Here is a 23,229-nt window from a genome sequence, read left to right on the forward strand (position 1 = left end):
AGTGTTAGTTATTTATTATCATTGTGTTATTACAGACAGGGAGAGGTGCTTGTGGAATATTCTGTCTTGGGTGACAAAATAACTGGGCTGGTGTTGGATATCATGTCCCTGGACGTGGAATGGGGAACCATTTGCCACTTGAGCACTGACAGCAAAATGTTTATCTGGCCAGCCCTGCAGGAGGAAATGTGACCTCTGTTTTGTTTTTACTGCTATACATCGCAAGCAGCGCCTGCCATAAGAAAAATCTGGGACAAGGAACATAGGAAGCCGCCTTAGACTGAGTTAGACCCCTGGTCCATCTAGCTCTGGGTTGTGTGCTAAAACTGGCAGCAGCTTTCCAGGATTTCAGGTGGGATCTCTCCCCCCCACCCCGCCGCCATACCTGGAGATGCCTACGATTGAATCTGAGACCTTCTGCATATAAAACAGATTCTCTGGTACCGAGCTACCCAAGGAAGTCAGTAGTCATTATCCCTGAAAGTTTTTCCCTCTGCTTACCCAGGCAAGCCTCTAGGACAGGCATCCCCAAACTCAGCCCTCCAGATGTTTTGGGACTACAACTCCCATCATCCCTGGCTAACAGGACCAGTGGTCAGGGATGATGGGAATTGTAGTCCCAAAACATCTGGAGGGCCAAGTTTGGGCGTGCCTGCTCTAGGAAGTGGTGAATCTGTCAATCTCAGTTTCTCATTTCCCCAATCTTAAATTCACTTCTCCACATTTCCACAACGGTTTATGAAAAACAAGTCTTCATGAAAATCCGTGCAAATTTCAGTGTGTGTGTGTGTGTGTAAGTGTAATTTTGCCTAGCAATACACATTTTTGTGAGTGAGTTTCCCCAACTATAATACATATCTCTGTGTTATTTTCACAAACATGTGCATTTTTTTAAATGCACAACTGACCCTAGTATATGCATTTTGGAGCCCATTACTTGATTGAAGAGCTGAATTGCAAAATTCTGAGAAGTGCAAATTTCAAAGGATAGTCATTCCACTGCTTGCATATTGTTAGTGTGAATTTAGTCAATTCAGCTTTAAATGCAAACTCAATCAAATTCCTTCTTTATCTATACAAGACTCCTTCTACACAATCATACATGCCTGATCCTAGTGCTTGAATTAACAATGGGGCCAGAGTGGGAGACTGACCCCCTTCTGGCCTCCACTACTGTTTTACAGGGGCCATGATTTGGCTAAAATTGCTGGGGGTAGGACATGGGAGTGGGGAATTCACTAAAAGCTCACTCAGAACATTACCTGGTTCATCATGTTATAGCATGGATAGGCAAACTAAGGCCCAGGGGCCGGATCTGGCCCAATCGCCTTCTAAATCCAGCCCATGGACGGTCTGGGAATCTGCATGTTTTTATATGAGTAGAATGTGTCCTTTTATTAAAAATGCATCTCCGGGTTATTTGTGGGGCATAGAAATTCATTCACCCCCCCCCAAAAAATAGTCTGGCCCCCCACAAGGTCTGAGAGACAGTGGACCAACCCCCTACTGAAAAAGTTTGCTGACCCCTGTGTTATAGCATCTGCATTGTTATAGTGCCTGCATAGGGAGTTGTTGTTCCTCCAGCGCATGAAGAACCAGTGGTAACCTATGAACTGGGGCTATAACTTAGATCATGGCAAATACAGCGAGCAAACAAGCCTCCTTATGTGCGCACAATTCCTCAAGAGACTCCACTGGTGGCATTAGCACTCCAGTGCATTGCAAGAAACTAGAGTCTTGGAATGTAAATGGCCTCACAAGCTTCATTTATGAGGCTCTGGGCAAGTGCAGGCATGATAACCTCTGAGAGGGCACCCCAGGATGTTCAGGGACGGTGCAGGCTAAGGTGCCAGAGAAATGTAACAGCAACAAGGTTTTGCAAGATAAGGTATTGGGCAGCGTGTTCTTCAACTCCATTTGCTTTGATATTGATTATCCATATTGACACAGTCTGGTGCCTTTCCAGAACTACATTAATCATTTGCTCTAGAGATGGGGTGGGATGATTAAGGAGGCAGTCATTTTCAGATGTGGGAAATAATATATGTATCATGTGAAAGAGCCGTTGAAATGAAAAGGGTGATGTCCCATTTTATCCATTTTGTCCTGCCTGAGCTGCATCCCATTCTCATCTAGGCAACCTGTAAAACCATAAAGACAATACAAATTATATGCAATAATGTCATTTTACTAGTTGGCCAACTTTACGAAAAGCTATTCTGTCCACCACTGTGCTCTTGTATGCTTCCATTCATTTCAGTAAAATATAATGTTTGTGGAGTGAGGGCGGGGAGGAAACCAGTAGTAGTGAATGCCACTCATATTAGTTCAAATGATTTCTGTTCCTGATGTCAGACAAACATGCAGATTGTGACAATTTCCACTCCCATTTCTGATGACGTTCTCTGAGATGGCAGAGAAATGACAATGTTGGGAACTCAGCTCTGCTTCAGAGATTGAACTTTGTCCCTTGGTAGCTACACCATGGGATAACTAACATTTGCCTATAGCCAGATGGCTTCAATTTATATTCTCAGGACTCTGGGCTTTCTTGGAAGCAAATAAGTGGTTTCTTTTGCAATGGCAGATATGTTGCCTGAATGACATCTTCGTTGCCATTATGAACCTTCCCCTGCAATGTATAGCCTCGCGGGATGAGGGTCAACATCAAGGCCCGACAGAACATTTGCTGTAGAAAATGTGTCAGAATCCTTTGCAAGGCGCTGACATTCTTATGAGGTGGCTCCTCATAAACCAATGTGGAGAGGCTTCCCAGAGAGTAGGAGGATTGGAAAAACACCACTCTGGACAGCAGCAGCAAGGCTAAAGACAGTGATTAAAAAGGTACCGGGATAAGTGACAAACAGGGATTGTCAGGGATAAGTAATAATCATCCAGGAGGTATCTGCCGTTTTCCTTTAGAGTAACCTGGGGGACATATGGCAGCTACCCAAGAGTAAAACAAATTTACCTTGTGATAAATGCTTTGTACCTATAATGTATTTCCCAGTCCTCAGATTCAAAGAGCTCCCCCCCCCCTTTCAGTCTGGTTGTGCATTTAGAGAGTGTTTATTTTTGCAAAAAGCTATTATCAACCAGCTGCTCATAAACTCTCCTCTGCAATGCAAGAATCTTTGTGCTGCGTAAGTGCCTTGCCTCTCTAAGTGCATATTCCACTGGTTCGAATTAACTGCTAACTCTTTATGATTATGGCTATCATTCATCTCCAGCAATTTCAGTCAGGTTTAGACTTAGCCGTGGTGACATCATCCTGCTAAGAAAGAAGCCTGAAGGGGCTTACTGTCCTCAAGGCAAGGCTGGACCTGTGCTGGATCCGTCTTCCTGCTATCTTTCAGGGTATATGAGATGTGCAAAGCAGAATACCTCCCCTGCCTTCCCGAAAGTCATTTTGCTTTTAAATTATGCATCCCATTCAGATCATGCGCCTCTTGGGGACTTGGGTGTTACATCTAACTAAGTAGCTGCCCCATTTGCAAATGTACCGAAATGGATTTACCATCTAACCCAATAAAATTTGCACAGGGCATTCTTTATGTCTAGAGATATCTCCCCTTTAACATCTGCAACCCATTAAGACGTGTTTCTCCTGGCTCTTGAATAAACAAAAGCCATATTGTGATGGCCTGGGAATCCGATTCAGAGGCTGAACCGGAGGAATCCCAGCCTGCACAGGAGTCCCCGCCTCCAGGGCCGGCTGAACTGGGGCAGGGCCTTGATTCTGAAGTGCCTGCACCTGTGCCAGATCCACAGGAGCAGGCACCAAGTGAATCTACTCTGGCTCCGGAGGTGGTTGAGGACTCAGTGCCTACAGGTGAGTCTCCCCTTGGGTCCAGTAACCCTTCAGCCTCTCCTGAACTGCAGAGGCGAAGGGCAGAGAGGCGAAGGGAACTGGTTTCTCCCAGGAGGAGTGCTCGCCTTAAGGCCAGGAGAGGCGGGTCTCCTGGGGGCCGGGACCGCCCCTGGCCTCAGAGAAGATAAAGGCCAGTCAGCCCGGTCCCAGGTTGCGGGAGCAACGTCGTTGATGAGCTGTTTCGGCCAGCATCCAGTCCTGTTCCCCCAGAGTTCCTGTCCTTGCCCGGCTTCTCGCTGTGGACCCCGCTTTGCCCAAGGAGGACTGTCTGCCGACCCTCAACTCAGGCCCTGGACCTCACCCCACGGTAACCTCCCCCCCGGACCAGCACACATATGAATGGGGTGTGTGTGTGTGTGTGTGTGTGTGTCCCTGTCCCTGCTGCCTCCCGCCACTGACTCTCTCTCTCTCTGGACCTACCTTATATTATCCTTGATGTACAGGTTTTGGGAACCACAACTATTTGAGAGTGAAAACAAACATACACAAAACTACAGAAATGGATTGCAGAAGAATGACTGAGTCGGGCAACAGCAAGACATAGTGACACATTTATTGATCGAAGGAGTTGTAAGGGACATGACCAGTGCCCAGTCTTCTTGGGAATCTAAGGCAAGATACCCACACAGCAGAAGTTGCCCCGAGTTCCAGTCACCATACAAAGGCAGCTTAGGGTCCAAAATAGTTTGCTGCTGTAGAAAATTAGGCTTCAGTAATGCAGTTCCAGATGTTCATATATGCACACAGTTTGTAGGCTTTGCAGCTACAGATATATACAAAGCACAAAGCATTCCTGTGGCCCCAGCAATTCAAGATGTAACACAGACTGACTCACGGACAGACTCACTGTCTGACACCAATACACAGACCCAGACCCCAGCACAATGAGCTGATGTGTATTAAACACATATAGATGGCACTGGGCCGTTGCCATAGCAACTGGCTTGGCTGACTTTGCACCTGTTGGCTTATCTCATACATGCATGATTTGTGCTCATGAAGGAAATCAACCCCTTCTTCCATGTCCAGTTCCTCCAACAAGTTTCTGAAGTCTGAGATGGACCAGGGTGGGGGTGCTTTAGACTTATGCCTTACTGACGACCCCAGCAGTGTGTGTACTTCATTGCACAGGGACCTGAAGCAGGATTCCCCCCCCCCCCCGAGGTCACTTCCAGACTGTTACTATTTGGTGGGAGGAATTCAGTTGCATACCAGCAAGCAGGTCTGTGCTAATAAAGTGTTCTGGTGCGCTGGTGAAAAAAAACAACAACCAGCCTTTGGCAATAAGGAAAGTCATGTAACTTCCACATAAACAAATCAGGATGGATTGGTGCTCCCAGACAGGGGTCCCAGAATCTGAGCTTTCATTTTTAAAAAAAGTAAACCTAGCCCTCCTAAAAGAGACAGCCAAGGAAAAGAGTGTCATATATTAACATTAAAGATAATATTAATCCCAGAATTGCAATTATTTGAAACTGTTAAGAACAGGGGAAATATGTGCATGCTGCCTGTAATCTCTGGTGAGAATATAGAGGGAGCAAAAAAGTACTCAGAGAATGGGAGAATTCCATCAGCAAGAACTGATGGAGGTCACTGCTAATGTAAGCACTAAATTCTTTCTACTCATATTTAATATTAAAATACATTTGTTGCATTCTTATGTAATTTGCATTTTTAGAACATTTTAAAAGTGCCTTTCTGCATGCTTAAAAGCATGCAGTGCCCACCAGTGAAACTTTCTTTTAAAAGCACGGCAGAGGTGATGTGTATGTGGTTCTTTGAAACTTTCCTTCTACTGTAGGGGTGGGGGACTGCTGGCCCTTCAGACGTTGTTGGATTCCAACTCCCATCAGCCCAAACCAGCATGGGAATGATAGGAGTTTTAGTCCCCACAACATCTGGAGGGCCACAGCTTCCCCACCCCTCTTCTTAGGCCTCTGCTCTGCCACCTGCTACCACTTTCCCCTTTCCCAATGTAAGGCTTTTTGCTGGTTCACTCTACTTACCTGTGGGCAAGGTAGAGAGACTAGAGTAGCAAGAAAGGCAGAGAACAGCAGAGGAAAGAGGCAAACTCTGTTTGAGGAGGGACACCTCTCCTGTGCTTCAAATAATCACCCCATACTGTGCTTGCGAAGACAGGTTCCAGTGGACTGAGCAGACCAGACCAATAGTGGCTCCAACAGTCAAGAAGGCGGTTTTTGCATGTGCTATAGCAGGAAGTGAGGGGTGGATGGGGCTCATCAACATGGGAAGAGAGCCCATCTAGGAGAAGGAAAACTCTGATCCTAAACCTCCACTGCTTTGCAGGATATCTTTGGGAGAAGAAAAGGCTAAGGAGTACACCCTAGACAAATCTGGAGTGGAGTCCCTAATGCAGTTGAATGGTGCTTTGAACGCCTCCTTCCAGCAACTCCTGCTGCCAAGCTGGTGCCAAATGTATTGCTCTGCTTTCCTTTGGACCACATCAGTGAGGCCAAGAGGGGAGTTTTGTTGTCAGGGCTGTCCAGGACTTCCATACACACTGCCCAAGCTTGTGCCCTGGGAAGGTCACTTGAGTGCTGCTAACCCAGCGGTTTGACAGAGGCACACTCCATTGTCTCTCAAGACAGACGGATGCCAATAAACAGCCACTATCCCTCAGTCAAAACCGTTTCTCCAGACCTACGCACAATACACAGCAGACTTCCTCTTCATACCTAAGGTTGCTCCAAGCAACCATTGCCACATGAGGAAAAAAAGTCTTCGTAATCTGTCCTATCTGAGAGAATAACAAGCTGCTGCAAGCAAAATGAACAGAGCACAAGCTGTTTGCTGTCCTAGATGATGACTGCAGATTCCAAGGGTTTCCAGACCCCTCCTGCTGTTCTTTCTTCTTCTTCTTCTTCTTCTTCTTCTTCTTCTTCTTCTTCTTCTTCTCTGGACTGGAATTTTAATGGTTCTGATAAGAGAGAAACGCCACCTTTCATCAGATGGTTTGTGGTGTTTATTTTAGCTCTCTGCTTCCTTCCCTGCAATTGCTTCTGCACACAACCATGCGCTATCAGTTGAAGACAGGCAACCTTTTCAGCCATCCTCACCAAAGCACTTGAACCATCCATTACCCCAAACCTGTTTGCGATAATAATAAATAAATGAATTATCAGCAGTGGTAACCCCAGGGGGAAAATCTGGACAGGGGCCACAGAAGGGGCAAAGAGAAATAATAGTGTGTGTTAATGACAGGAGTTCAAAATTGAGGGGAGTGGAGTGGAAGAACAAGCTCCTCCTCTTTGGGGGGTGCCTGCCCCCCTGTCCCTATTATGTTATCAGCCGCACTTGCATGGATGTCAGCAAAGGAAGTGAGGCTTCACCCATGCTTCGGTCTGGACTTGAAAAATGAAAAGAATGAAAGGTCAATTGAAAGATCAAATGACACAACAATCCTGAGCAAGGAGAGCTATTATAGTTGGGGCACTGCAGGGGTTAAAGTTATGGAAGGCGAGGTTCCTGGTTCAAGTCTATCTTCAGCCACCAACTCACTGGGGCTGACATCCCTGGTCACATGAGAGGAGGAATCCACAGCACAGCTCCTCCTTGAACTTCCTCTTTTTCTGTTAGCTGTTGACACAGCTAAAAGCAGTCTTGCCACCAGATACAAATTGGGAGAGTGCTGCTGTTTTCAGGCCCAGCTTGTGGGCTTTTGGGAGGGTTACAGTTTGGAGGGTCAATGTGGATGATACCCATTGATCCCTTCCAAACCTGTGGTCATTGTGTGTGTGAGGTTAGAATATATAAGAGGAAACCTGTTGAACCTGTTAGATGAGTTTCTCTGTTAAGGTAATGGCTTCATCTGGCCAGTTCAGCACCACCATTTACGTGTCCAAAGGGTGAGTCCTGGGTGGGCCTTTTTGCTACCTTACCTGGCTGGATTCTACATCATCCTAGGAGTGAGAACAATAGGCCAAGTGGGGCTGTCTGTTTGCGAGTTTAGGCCAGAAGATGGAAGCACAGAGGCTTATTTTGCTCTATGCTGGATACAAAACTATGATTTGGGGATCTCCCACAGAACCTAATGGGGAGGCAAGATCCGTGGAGTGTTAATGATGTGAGCCCTTCCTTCCTATGCTCAAGTGTAAATAAAAGCACATATCCAGTCTCCACTGACCATCATTCCAAGGAAATGGAACCCTAGGTAAGTGCTGGAACCCCTGGAGTCTCTGACTTCTCAGAGACATGGAACAACATGAATAACCATATTGCTGATATTCAGGGTGGAAGATCTTTTCTCCCTCGTACCTGCAATGCTGCTCCAGTAGGGTTCCAGGTGCAACAAGCCCTGGGAAATCTAATATTGCATGTGCTGTTGTTATCTCAAGCCGTACGGGGAATGTGCATAAAGAGGCATCAGCATGCATCTTCAAACAACATTTTCACTCCCCAGCAATGTATGATGTGTATTTCTTTTTCATGGCAGCAAATAAATCTTTGCTTTTACTATGTTGTGCCAGCAAACAATCTTCCCTCGTTGAATCATTTGCCAGCCTGTTGCTGTGCAAAGATGCAAACAGATGTCACGCACTTCGATGTTCAAAGAACAGCCCCAGCCATCCTTGATGGGGAGCCTACCTGGCCGAAGGTTACATGATACAGCACTAAAAGTTCTGGAATGCCAGTAGAGAAATCACGCTGGTTACAGAATCATAGGTGCTAAGAAAGAAAGAAAAAGCTTTCCTAATTGTTTTTCCTTGGCAAATCTTGCCCCTTGCTCTGGAAAAAGGATTTTGTTCATTTTAAGTAGTTTTCCAGAGTGGCTGTTAGATGTTTTTTAAAAAATATATATCTATGGTAGACTGGAAGTTTTTAACGATGGGCTATTTATGCCTTTCTGTAACCCTAGCAAAATTGGTCTTGTTTTGTTAGTAGGGGAAAACACCCTTCAGTCAGAGCACTTACGGTCAATGGTCCAAAAACTCTTCTAAGTTACTGCTGTTCTGGAGCCTTATTTACCTCATGGATCAACTGAGTGCAGTAGCAGCCGTGGGTTAAAGGCTCAGGGTCCCATGTCCTCCCTTCAGAAGCATGTGTGTGGCTTCTGTTGAAATCAATGGAAGCACTGTTTATGCATCCAAAAGCCAAATTTGGCTCCGGGTTTTTATAGTTTCCCCATAGAGCTCAAATTGATTCCAGCGTAATAGCTATTTCTTTACTATGCAGACTACTCCATGCATCAAAAGGCTGGCTGGAGCCTTCACAACTTGATGGTAGCTTCAGGGACCGTGTGTATTCTGATGAGCTTTTCCAGTCCAGCATAATCCTCTTCAACTGCCTCCAACTTTCTCTTCTTGTTGTTCCTTTCACTGTTTATAGCGTTGAGAGCAGAACGTTTATAGCGTTGAGAGCAGTGGAGGAGTATATTTCCAAAGGCATATTTTCACCACAAACAGGTAATTCTCTTTCCCCAAGAAACCCTGGGAATGATAGCTCAGGGTAGGTGTGCCAATTCTATTGGGCCAAGATGACATTGAACACCCATAGCATTTGTTGGCAGGGGGCTGGGCCTGAGGAGAGAAGGTGCCGCTACTGCCCCACACATGCCTGCATCTCCCTTGCTACTGCTCAGCTGCCTCTGCCGGTGCCGCCTCCTCAGAGGCACGCCACCTTCCTTCCCTCTTCACTCTGGGCATGGTCATGGAGGCCTCCTCCTGATGATGCAGTCGTCTCATGTGTGACATCACACATGCGTGCTGATGGACAATTTGCTACTCTCTTTCTTAAGGTTAGAATAATAGAATCATAGAATTGTAGAGTCGGAAGGGACCACAAGGATCATCTAGTCCAATTCCCTGCAAGGCAGAAATCTTTCACGCGATGTGGGGCTCAAACCCATAACCCTGTGATTAACAGTCTCATGCTCTACCAACTGAGCTAATTGGAATCGAACCAGTTCTTTATCTTTAAACTGGATTTGGACCAGAAAGCCCTTAAAAGTGAAGACCGTCCTCTGTACAATCAGTAACACCTGGTCAATATGCTACAATTGTCAAGGCAAGTTGTAGTTCTGCCCTTAGTGAGCACTAAAAACGATCTTCTGGAAAATGCTCATTTTAAAATCCAAGTGAACGGAGTTCTGATAAAGCTCCAAGGAGTATCCAATCAATTAAAGAGCCTCGAAAGAGAAATGGAAAACCACATACTTCCAAAGCTTTTAGGGCTGTTTCCAATTCAAAACACTGGTTAGTTCTTGCAACATGGAAGTTCCACCTTAATTGCCTTTAGGGAATAATTGGACCAGATCAAGACAGAAGTTTGATGTTACGCATTCTTAAAATGCAAGGGAGCAAAAGATGAAAAGCAGCATGGCCATGGATTTCGGGACATCTTGAGAAGATGCAAAGAAACTGTGGACTTTGCATAAACATTTGTCAAAATCCAAGAAAACCAAACCAAGATGGTAGATTAGCAGTGAAAGCAATCAGCCATGAACTCACGGCCATTCAGTCCATCAGACCCTATGCCCAAGCTGCATGTCAGCCTCCCTGCTCTACAGTACGCAAGGGAGATGGTTGCATAGTCCATGACTGGGATGAGTTTCCACTGATGGAGACCTAGTCCACACATAATACATGATTGCTGTACTTGATGTACTACTAGTCCACTGAAAACCATTGTGTTGAAGTGATACTTGGGTCCCTTCACATAAGCCAGGTTGCTGTAGCCATCAAATAATGCCCCCCAGTTGTTATGGGCCACAGCTATCATCACCCCTGACCATTGGCCATGATGGCTACTGCAGCTCGGAGTTATAGTCCTAAACAGTTGGAGGGCACCAAGTTGGGAAAGGCTAGCATGGAGCTTTGTTGCTATGACTACCATAGGCCACAATATTTTGCGGGGACATCTAATGATGCTTTATGAATGTTTTCAAGATGCCTTTAGCTAAGAACAAGCAGTGTGCAGCTAAAGAAATCATGACAACAATAGTCTTAAACCATTGTTTTGGCTTATTTTTAAAATGTTTTAAAGATTTTGTCTTGTTGCTAGGCAACAGCTCCTGCTGAGGACCATGAGACAAAGGAGTAGAGCAGGAGTAGCCAACATATTGCTCTTCAGATGTTGAACTCTCAACTCCCATCATCCCCAGCCCAAGTGCCTAAAGATTAGGAAAGATGGGAATTGGACTGGAATTTTTTTTTAACACCCCTTATATAGCCAGTTGATCACTGAGCTCTGCAGGTGAGGGACCTCCAGAAACCTGGAGGTCCCTCACCTTTAGTGTTGTGGCCCTTTGGGATTCCCTCTTGTTAAATATTAGACAGGCACCGTCTCTTGACTCATCCACTCTTCTGCGTGCCATCCACTCTTTGCACCACCGCTTCCCCCCAGAAAACCTGCTCTTTAGCACTAAACCAGAATTGCCATTTGCTAAACCGCAGCTTTTCTTGGAGAAAAGTGTCAGGGCAAGTGGAGGTGTGGCTAAGCCCACCATTGTCTTTTTGGTGCCAACTAAAGACCTTCCTCTTCCACCAAGCCTTTCAGATAGAGATCTTTCCTAGCATGCAGGTTGTTTGGATTGTTTTCCACAAGCTTTAAAGGCTTTTTGTGTTTGCTTTACCACTTGTCCTTTGCCACCCTGGGCTCCTTTGGGAGAAAGGGCAAGCTATAAAGTAAAGAAAAGTGAACAAGACCTAACTTGCTTTTTATAATAAAAATGTGCTCCTTTGTTTTAATGCCACCTGAGTGCTTCTGCACAAGACCTTCTAGTTTGAATTCTGAAAGGGGAAATAAGAGGAGATTATTCTCTTGGAGTTAGGGTGGAATCCTGGCTTGCGATATGGCCTGGAAACTTTTGCCCATTTTTCGAACAGACCTAGGAATTCTGGTTTTCTGCTTGACTAGGCAGCCTCTTCCATGGCACCTCGTTTGTTCACTGAAAAACATTGCTCAAAAACCCAAATCTGACTCATATGTTTGCTGCTTGGCAGCGTGAGTATAACTCTCCACTCTGTGGAAGCCTCCTTTATGCCACAGGCAGTAAATAAATACAGGAGATGCAAACCATACTTACATAAACTAATACCACTTGTAAAAATATCAAGCGATTTAGCATACAAGCGATTTAGCATACAAAGTGCAACTGTTGAGAGGGAGGTCGAGATGAACAACGCCATTGTAATAAGGCTGTGCCATGGAGTGCACCTTTTTCCTTTACCAGGGAAGATATTGCCGCAACTTGCAGCACTCAGCAGAAAGTAGTAGCACATCCAAGTGCCAGCACGCTACTATGCCAAAAGGACACCCTGCCTTTCAGACAGCAGAACTGTTCTAGATAGAAGCAATTCTGCTGTACAAGGTGGGGTCTGGGGTTCTGAGGAGGTCCACACATACCCTCCAACATACGCACACGACATCACAGAGCCCAAAAGATGCACTTTTCTGGGGGCTGTGCTCGCAGGTTTGGGGGGAAGAGATCTTGGCATGAAATCACACAAGATCACAGCACTCAAAATGGCTGCTATGCTCTTGCAAGAGAAAATGGAATGTCCTGTTTTCCCCGGGACTCTTGTGGGGTATGCTACGTCATAGGTAGTCCTCCAGATGTTGCTGGACTACAGCTCCCATCAACAACAGCGAGCACAGCTGATAGTCAAGGATGATGGGAGTTGCAGTCCAGCAACATCTGGAGAGCACCACGTTGACTATCTCTGTCCTGTGTCCTTCTAGAAAGTCAGCACAACTCTTTGCATGACTTCCCTGCCATTTTGAGGGGAATTTCCTTGGCAAATGGCACGGCCAGAGGGTTTTCTCTCACTCTCTAGGGGTTAGGATGCCTGTTTGCTTACTTACTTGCGTAATTAATGAATGAATTAATAGCATTTATATCCCACCTTTTTCTCCAAGGAGATCAAGGTGGCATGCGTGGCAACCCCCTTCCCCCATTCAATCCCCACAACAACCCTGTGAGGTAGGTTGGGCTAAGAGACAGTGACTGTGAGCTTCATGGCCCATTAGGGCCATGGACCCTGGTCTCCCAGGTCCTAGTCTGACGCTTTAAACAACCACGCCACCCTGGCACTCATTTCATTTTCATTTCATTTCATTTATTATTCTTAAAGAAGTCAGAATTTAGGTTGAGAGAGAAAAAATTGAGGGGTGTGTGATGCGAGAAACCAAAACAGCAGCAGCCTTTCCCCGTATTTGGTGCTGGCTCCAAGAGCCAGATGGTTGACCTTGGCAGAAGGCACATGTGTGCACCTTGTGTTTCCTTTGCAGCCGCTCCCACAGGTTCTGTTGAGTCAAGGCAGGTAGGATGGGTGGTGGCGGGCAACTTGGCAACTTGGCAGCGGCATCCGTGAGAACTTCTTCAGCACCTCCTATTTTACTGTGCAGGAGTGGAACAAGAAAGGGTTCCAGTCCTCCTGGAGTCTACCATCCCCTGACCACCTCCCTCTAGTCTCCCCGGGTACCAAGAGAGTAACCACCATTCCTCCAAAGCAACCTCTTTTGTTCCTCCTGGGTCATTGCCAGGCTACCAGTCAGACTCTGCTGCTGCTTGCCTATTCTTGCTCCAGATTGCCTGTTTACTCCTTCCTTTCCTCCCTCCTCTCCCCTCCTTAGTTTCTCCACCTAACTTTGAGTCTATCAGCTTGCCTTCCCTTTGGCTTACCTGAATCATTGCTCCTGCTAACACCCCACCTTCAGATGGACTTCCCTCAGGAGCCGGTGATGGCCACCAACCTAGATGGCTTTAAAAGAGGATGAGACAAATTCATGGAGGTGAGGGCTATTGAAGACTACCAGCCATGATGGTTATGTGCTGCCTGCACAGCTGAGGCAGCAATGCTTCTGAACACCAGCTGCTGGAAACCACAGGAGGGGAGAGTGCTCTTGTGCCTGAGTCCCACTTGTGGGTTTACCACAGGGTCCTGGTTGGCCACGGCGAGAACAGGATTGACTAGATGGGCCAATGGGCTGATGCAGCAGGCTCTTCCTATGTTCTTAGGTTCTGAGCTCATAGCCTCGGCCCAGTATACCTGAAGGAGCGTCTCCATCCCCATCGTTCTACCCAGACACTGAGATCCAGAGCTGAGGGCCTTCTGGTGGTTCCCTCACTGCGAGAAGCCAAGTTACAGGAAACTAGGCAGAGGGCCTTCTCAGTAGTGGCTCCCATCAGATCTCAAAGAGAGAAACAACTACCTGACGTTTAGAAGGCATCTGAAGGCAGCCCTGTTTAGGGAAGTTTTTAATGACTGATGTTTTAATGTATTTTTAATCTCTGTAGGAAGCCGCCCAAAGTAGCTGGGGAAACCCAGCCAGATGGGCGGGGTACAAGTAATAAATTATTATTATTATTATTATTATTATTATTATTATTATTATCACCTGACTTACCATTGCTTCTGCATCCAACTGCCCCTTCTATGGATGGGCTCCCAGTCTTACTTCCAATTTGGGTCCCCAAACTGATTCCTGGGTGCTCCATTTCTTAGGGCCTTGGAAGCCACAAATTCCGCAGTGTCACACTCATTGTCGAGGAGATGAAAAATCTCCCGTAGCAAAGACAATCTACATATCTCTCATGCAAGGAAAAAGCAGATGTTATGCTTCAGTTATATTTTTCTGCTGTTGAAGAACAGACTACATGGGGAATTAACATGCCCAGTCCCTGCACAAGAAGGGAATAACCATAGCCATATAAGCTTGGGCATCAGCAGCAAGTGCCAACTTTCCATGGTTCTGGTGGCATCCCTACGTCAACAATTAGGCATTTCCTTTGTGTGATTTTAGGATAAAACATTCATTTCGAAAGCTTTTGCTTTGCTAGGGAGAGGGAGAGAGGGAGGGAGGGAAAACCAAGGAAACCTATAAAATGAGCCATCTGAGGAACAATGACAGCCAACATCCACTGCAATATCCTTAATGGCACTTCCATGTGCTTGTTGAGGGGAAATATGGAGCAGGAAGCAATGTAAATGAGAATTGACAGAAAAATGATTTGACATCAAGTTCACGTTAAGCTAATGGATTGTAGCATCTCATAAATCCTCGCAGTGGACCTGAACTGATTTATGATTTCTTGCTGAAACTGTGAAAGCATGGGATTTCACATGGCTAGAATCAAAGGTAAGGCTTTTCTCTGATACCTTTGCTTTGAACCACAGGGATTTGCTTGCTAATATGCCCCATTTTCCTGCTTCAGAATTCTATGGAGACATGGATGGCATGGGTCCCCCTCTGTTCAAAAGGCCAACTGCAGCGGGTGAAAGATTATGCAGCCTTCAGAGTTGCATGCAGCTGGGACTGTGTGCAGTATGGTCTATGCCATTCCAACCTAAATTATGCTGCCGTAATAAAATGGTGCAAATAACTTCTGAGAGCTATGTTTTCTCATTGTGCAAAGGAGAAAAATGAATCTCTCTGTAGGTAGGGCATGGCCTACTTGTTGGCGAGAGACAATGGACACTAATGGCCCATTTGGCTGATCATGTTCTAAGACATTGTGAGACATGCTTTAGAACATACTAACTTTCCAGAGTGCAGGTGAAGTCGGTTTTATATGGCAAAGTTGATGTGCAGAAATGTTTCTTTTTCTTTTCTGGATTAGAGGGTCCTGAAGATACCTTCTGTCTCTAGTGCTGCCTCATCGTAAGTAAAACTTGAAAAGTGCTCCCCATTTTGTGGAAATGAAGGAAACTATAATTCTCCCTCTTTTGTCAAGGTGAAGGGGAGAATCAAAAGAGCTGGAAATGTTATGACTGAAGGCCAACCTAGATATATCAGTTTGTGCTTTCTATCTTACAACGTCCAGGGTCCCTCCAGGTGTCCTTTTAAATCATGTGTTCATTATGCTATGTTCTTAAGATGCTATCAGGGCAGCCACATGCAACCCCACTTTCAGTTCTGTTTGTGTCTGCAGAAGTTTTGAGGCTTCATACATCTTCCAGTTAATGCATATCTTGTAATTTCCTGCTGAAATCCCACAACTTTCCATACCACAAATGTTCTGGAATTTTATTTTATTTTATTTTATTTTGCCCTGTTTTATTGTGCTATAGCCCTTCCGGACAGTAATAATGCAGCAGCATTGGGGAAGCATCATGGAACAACCACTAAAGCAGAATAAACCCACAACTAATGCACTACAGGGTAGGGACGCGGGTGGCGCTGTGGGTTAAACCACAGAGCCTAGGGCTTGCCAATTAGAAGGTCGGCGGTTCAAATCCCCGCAACGGGGTGAGCTCCCGTTGCTCGGTCCCAGCTCCTGCCAACCTAGCAGTTCGAAAGCACGTCAAAGTGCAAGCAGATAAATAGGTACCGCACCGGCGGGAAGGTAAACGGCGTTTCTGTGTGCTGCTCTGGTTCGCCAGAAGCGGCTTAGTCATGCTGGCCATATGACCCGGAAGCTGTACGCCGGCTCCCTCGGCCAATAAAGCGAGATGAGTGCCGCAACCCCAGAGTCAGCCATGACTGCACCTAATGTTCAGGGGTCCCTTTACCCCTTTACCTTTAATACACTACAGTGGTGTCAAGGTGACTAAAAGTAGTTGAAATAGCAATATCTCAAAGGTCTACTGGGTTCCCATTGTTTCTGCAGTTTTACAAGGTATTGGCAACAAATTTTCACATGTTTTTCTCTGCAAGCGTGGGAACATCCAGTTTCATGGAAGGTGAAACTCACACAGCCCTTCACTTATGGGGAGAGACAATGTAAGAGTTGCATGCAGAAGATCCCATTCTTGGACCTTGACATCCACAATTGATGGCATACAATAGGGTGCAAACAGGCCTGTTTAAAGCCGCTGTGAGTCAGAACAGACCGTGCTGGGTGAGATGAGCCAATGGCCTGATTCAGCACAAAGTAGCTTCCTATATTTATAATTCTTCACTGTTAAACAGGTGAAAGGAGAACTGAGCTCTCAGCTTTACCGCGAAGCAGCTGTGGAGTCAGGTCTGCAGGCGAAAGGGGGAATTTGTATAGGCCAAATGCTTCCACACAGATAATCCTTCTCTCACAATTACATGCTTTCTTATTATTTTATATTTGTTTTATGATGTTAGGAGATTTCAATCAGGGCTAGGGAACCTGTGGCCCTCCAGATGCTGTTGGACTACAGCTCCCATCATCCCTGATCCTTGGCCATGCTGGCTGGGGCTGATGGGATTTGGAGTCCAACAGCATCTTGAGGGCTACATGTTCCTCAACACACACATACCCGGCTCCAAATTGTAAATAGATTCAACATTTGTACTGTGCAACCAGAGATTAAATAGGGTTGAAAAGAAAAATGTAAAAGGAGATTTTAAATGTTTTTATACAAGCTCACATGTAACTGCCATGGGACCAGCGATCTAGATCAGAGATTGTGGTGCTTGTGATATCCATAACCACTTTGGGTCAGCTCCTAAAATGAAAACATCCACCTCTGTAAATGCAGTCAACTGCTGCAGGATGTTTACTTCTTTACGCATTCTGCTACATCTTTCTTTAACCTTTCTTTCTTTCTCTCTCTCTCTCTCTCTCTCTCTCTCTCTCTCTCTCTCTCTCTCTCTTTCTTATTTAGAGGACAGTAGCAAGATACAGGAAGATCTCTCTGGGGTTGTATAGCTGGCTGGAGTGGATGATATTTTAGCAGAAGAACCAGATGTTACTTTGGAGCTTTGTGGCTTAGCATGGATATTTCATTTTATAAGAAGAAGCTATTTTTGTCATCCCAAGCAAATGTAATGGCCCTAAACTTGGGAGATGGAGGGGGCGGCGGGAAGGCGGCTTCAATTTCTTTTTAATTCTGTATGTCTTGGCCTGTTGCATCAGGCTTGAAATACTGTAGGATCCTCAGATTGTTCCTCTCTATTGGCTGCCTTTTATTCTTTTGATGCTTTTCAAAGGGCGCATCTGTTAAAATAGGAGCCTTGTCCTAACGCAGCAACAATGAATGTAAGGATTATGTAGACGATAGCATATTAGTTCCTGTCACTGGATGATTCGAATATCCAGGTGTTTCCCTAATCTTTCCAAGGTTAGTTTTAAGTACTATAAAGCTACTTGGGACCACACAGCTAATATCTGGATAAGCTGCTCATTTCAGGTCCAATTTATCAATGCACCCAGCGTATACATTTTACATGTGGTAGGTTGCAGGAATAACTGAACTTACTTTCCCCCTTGCAGCTCACTCTTAATGATGTTTCGTGGAAACAAATGCCCATGTGCATTCATTTGCATTGGACCACCTACCCACAACCCACCCATCACATGTGAGCACGAGGTGGGAAAATGAGTCACTCAGGTTGGTTCCTGGCTTCTCCTGCTGCATGTGGACACCAAGGAAAACAAAGGAGAAAGGAAGAACAAAGATAAAAGGAAGAGAGAAATATAAGAGAGGAAAGGGGGAAAGAGATAAAAGGATTTCTGATTTTCTGTCTGTCAGTTACATATTTTAAAAAATCAAAATAGGATGACACCCAGCTGTTCTACCTTCTGCTAACCAAGACTTTCTTCATTCTTCAGACTCGGATATCTGAAATTCAATCATTTCCCTCAGATTTCTCTCTTAAGAACTGCCCAGCTCCTTGGGAAAAATTATTCCCCGTTATTATTCTATTAAGCCTACAGAGTCAGGCCTCCATCCAAATAAGCCCAATTAGAGGGTGTCACTCAGCGGCTATCAGGGACCACCATGTTGCACCACAACATGCATCATAACGAACAGGCTTCAATATTGATGTTAGGTCACTTCACAGTGTGCTCCTTAATCACCTCTAGGTACAGTGGTACCTCTGGTTAAGAACTTAATTCGTTCCGGAGTTCCGTTCTTAACCTGGAACTGTTCTTAACCTGAGGTACTACTTTAGCTAATGGGGCCTCCCGCTGCCGCCGCGCCACCACTGTGCGATTTCTGTTCTCATCCTGAAGTAAAGTTCTTAACCCGAGGCACTACTTCCGGGTTAGCGGAGTCTGTAACCTGAAGTGTTTGTAACCCGAGGTACCACTGTATTAGCAAAAGAGAGAAGGGGACAAATGAGAACAGACGTACACAGTCAAGCAGGGTGGGCTCCAGGTTTTGGGGGTCCCTTGTGCAAGATCTCCTCAAAGGGGTCCCCTCCACTAGCAGCCTCATCTCCTCCTCTACCTCAAGTCCCTCTCGGAGGAAAAGGCGGGGCAGAAATAAATATAATGATAAAAGCTTGCCCTCTCTCATCTTCGACCTTATCTACACAAACACTCAGAGAGGGAACAGGAACCATGCTGCTCCATCTCCTCACTCCTATCTCTGCTTACATGCTCAGAGAGGACCGATGAACAGGCAGCAGCAAGGAGCAGCAGGGCCAGGAAGTCCTACTGGTTGGCAGAAGGCCCCTTGGTATGACCTCAGCAGGCACCCGAGGATGCTGACATCTGATACCAGCTCTGCAGCCAAGATTTGTGGCTAGGGACCAATGGCAGGCCAAATAAATGAGACAAGTATTACAATACACAAGCCAGTCTACAGCTGGTTGGGCTTACTAAACCATTGTCTTGTATTTCCCTCATGCGCTCATGATGAGTGACCTTGATATGGCGTTCTTATAGAAGATAATTTTAACGGTTCTGTTTATTGCTGCTGATAAATGGAAAGGATATGTCCCTTAGGAAACTCGTTTAATCTTCTGGGTTAATTGAAACATCTGGTTAAAAATGTGTTTCTGGACTCTTTATTGTAAGGATCCCCATTTCTAAAGAGTTTAAGGCTCTCTAAGGTTCAGATTATTGGGTTATTAAATAAATCCCCAGTGCAAAGCAGACTTTTCCACTGACTCCTGACATGGCTCCTCATATTTATATCTGACATTTCATGCAAGCAGCCACCCCCTAATTATATTTGGACAGCATCTAGCTGAACAAGGCCCAGAGTTTGTAGTCTTACAGGCACTACCACAGTATAAATGCTGACCATCCTCATCACACAACTTTCCAGATTGTGCAACTTCCTACATAGGAAGGAGGATAATCCTTGATCCTGCACGCTATCATTTTCCTTTCAGGGGCTTTAGGAATAAGAACACCAGCAATTATCTTAGCAGCAAATACTATTAGTGGAAATGAAACTATGCAGTGCTTGGCTAAATCCAGCCACAGAGTTTGACTTGCTGACCTTCTGCTGCATCCAAATCTTGCGGATGATTTAAGTTAAGCCGCTTACACTAGCAGCTTCTTCCTATGGTTACAATTTTCTCTATTTCCAGTGCATCATATGTGTCCGCTGTAGCCCTGTCTGTTAGAAATATTAAGAGAAATGAATGGCTGCTCCTTCAGCCACCACGGGTAACTAAAGACTGGGGAGAAATTAGATTCAGTTTGCATTTAAATGTGAACCTGCCTAATTCAGCAGGGTATGGGGTGCTAGGGGAGGGGTAGTACCCCTGCTGGGGGACATGCCATCCTCCTTCTGGGGTAGTTTGTCCACCTTTGGTCCCCATCCTGCACTCAGCTCTCACCTTTGGCTCCGAGAAGCTGTCAGCATGCAACCTCAGGAAACAGCTACACCTGGCCAGCTAAACCAGGTGAGGGTGGCTGATGGGTCTCAAACCCTCGGTGAGTTACATAGGTGTAGCCAGGATTTATTGGGGGGCAGACTTTATGTTAGGAGGAGTAGAACCAAGTTATCTGTGACACAATACGTCAGTTAAGTATATGTATTTACTTGATTTAGGGGAGGCAACTGCACACCCCTCCCTGCAGCCCAGGGCTACCCCAATGGTAAGGACTCCCTCTGCATGTGAAGGCTCCAGCAGATGGAGTGGATGAGACCAACAGTGGGTCCAATGGTCAAGGAGGCAGTTTCTGCACATGCTGTACAGGGAAGTGAGGGGCAGATGGGGTTCGTCAACCTGGGAAGGTAGCCCATCTAGGAGAAGGAAAACTCTGATCTGAAACCTCCACTGCCTTGCAAGATGCCATCAGGCAAAGATAAGGCTAAGGAGTTAAACCTTACACAAATCCAGAGTGGAGTCCCTAGAATGGTTGGATGGCACCTTGTACACTTCCTTCCACCAGCTCCTGCAGCCAAGTTAGTGCCAAATGTATTGCTCTGCTTTCCTTTGGACCACATCAGTGAGGCCAAGAGGAGAGTCCTGTCATCTGAACAGCCCAGGACCTCCATATAAGATGCCCAGTCTTGTACCCGTAAAGGTCACTTTGGTGCTGCTAATGTAGCAGTTTGACTTCATCCCTGGAGGTGCAGTCCACTGTCTCCTGAGACAGATGGATGCCAACAAAGTAATTCACATCTAAGAGGCCACTGGTTCCCCACCCTGCATGATAGACCGCTTTAGCTTGATTGTAAAGAGGCTACTTTGCTGGTGCTGGTTGCCCCATAGTTACATACTATGGGCAGTGTTGGAGTGGTAGTGCATACTAGGATAAATCTAATCCTGATTGATATATCCCCAGATAACCAGCTCAAGTTCCACTGTGTCCTGATAACTTTGGCATTACTTTAGAACCCAGTACACGATAACTGGGTGGAATCCGTGTCATTCTGCAGCATTGTGGACTCAGAATGACTGCAACTCAGATTAAGTTAGGTGCCAGTTGTGCTAATTTCAATGGAACTTGAATTAGGGGTGCATATTGCAAAAAGTGAAAATCCGGACACAAAAGTTGTTGAGCTACACTACAAAATCTATACGCAGTATACCGGCTATGTCTGGGAAATTCAGGACGTATGGCAACCCTAACTTGAATGCTTGTTTTACTTTTCCGGACCTGTTGAAATAAATGAGGCTCAGCACATCTAACTTGGTCCCCAGGGCTACTATACAGTTTCAAATCTTTTCCTCATTGGGTAAAGATACTTAACTAATGAACTATCCGAGACCAATGACTCATTGACTCAGTGAAAGGAAAGCAGAGGTGGGTCCTGAAACTGCACTATATGGAAATGGAGGGATGTGGAAGAAAATCAAACAGAAAGAGGGTGGGGAGGACAAGCATTCCAAAGGCTTTGCTGGGAGTGCTTCCCTCTTTCGTGAATGTGAAGCACAGCAGTGAACATGAAGGTACATTAAACACTCGAAGAGGAAACAGATGGATTTGCCTCACCACAACCAGGCTGCCTTTATTTTTTTACAAAGTATGAATGTCAAAAGGAACTGCCAGGAACATTTGCATTGGGTTATACATTTATGTGCACAACCTCACCTCCCCACACACCCACACCAGGATTCAAATAAAGATGTTAAAATCATGCTAAGTAATGTTGGTAGTATAGCAACACACAAGAGTCTTTGGGGCTGATCTGCTTAGGGGTTGGTACACTTAATCTTTTAGAAAATGCTGATTTCTTTTTTTAATCCAATGTGGGCAGCACACCATGTGTTTTCCTGAGAAACACATTATGGTCCCTGTTCTTTTCATTTCTGCAGTGCCTACTTACTCTCAATTATCTGTACATTTTTCTCCTTCATTTTTCCTGGGATAAAACTTACTAGTCTACATGTGGGGGCATTAATTGGCTGGTGCGCTCTGAACAGTTTCCATAGCTACAAGACCCACGGAGTCTTGATTGACAACCTAGGTGGATGAAATCATGGTTTATGTTTCCATATTTATCCGACGCCAGGAAGAAGCAATAGGAGATGGCCAACACCTCACCATCATGCCTTGTTTACATTTGTTCATTGCCTTTAGAGTGCACGTTTCGTCAAAAGAGCTCAGGGTAATAAATTAAAGTTGCCCCCCCCCATTTATTCTTGAAATAATTCTATGCAGTTGGTTAGACTAGGAGATAATGACTGGCCCAAGGCCACCCAGTGAGGGGATTTGAACCTGCATTTCCACAGTCCTAGGCCAACACTCTGACCACTATACTATACTGGCATAGCTTCTAAAAGTATCAGATGACTGGGACTCACAACACATGTGTTCCTGTCCAGTGTTCTGGCCAGCAAGCCTGTTATGCCTTCTTTCAGGATATTCCATTCCATTCTCCCTCTGGCTTCTATCTTTCCATTTCTCTCCCCCCCTCACCCACCTTCACCCAACACCCAATCCACATACTTGGCTCTTACTGGGCTATTTGGGAGCTTATTGTGCTCCCTGAAGTTCCCTCCTCTCCCTCTCCCCCATATTTTTCTATTTTGGCAAATCCTGCAGAAATGTTCTACTTCTGCAAAAGCACAGTGCGGCTTCTGTTTCTAACTTTCATAAATACTTTTCTTGAGAGTGCATGACCTCCAGCAACCCACACAGGCTTTCAGAGGGGCTATATCTGATTGTTGTTTTCCTTATTGTTTATCTGATTTCAATGCTTGTCACTTCTTTCCAATCACATAACAATCACCCTTGAGAGATCTGTAAATGTTTGTCTCCTTTGCTATTCTTTTATTGTACTTCAATTTGC

The 23,229-nt window shown here is 45.5% G+C and overlaps 1 long non-coding RNA gene across 1 annotated transcript in view; it reads left to right on the forward strand.

Moving 5' to 3' along the window:
* Positions 1 to 2,474: 2,474 nt before the first annotated feature.
* The window catches only part of LOC308457718, an 81,343-nt gene continuing 60,588 nt past the window's right edge, over positions 2,475 to 23,229 (forward strand). Inside the window, exon 1 of the long non-coding RNA XR_013977075.1 lies at positions 2,475 to 2,832. This is a non-coding gene — a long non-coding RNA (uncharacterized lncRNA). The remainder of the gene's footprint in view (positions 2,833 to 23,229) is intronic.

The sequence above is a fragment of the Podarcis pityusensis genome, assembly GCF_964106645.2.
Source record: "Podarcis pityusensis genome assembly, chromosome: 10".
NCBI lineage: Eukaryota > Metazoa > Chordata > Lepidosauria > Squamata > Lacertidae > Podarcis > Podarcis pityusensis.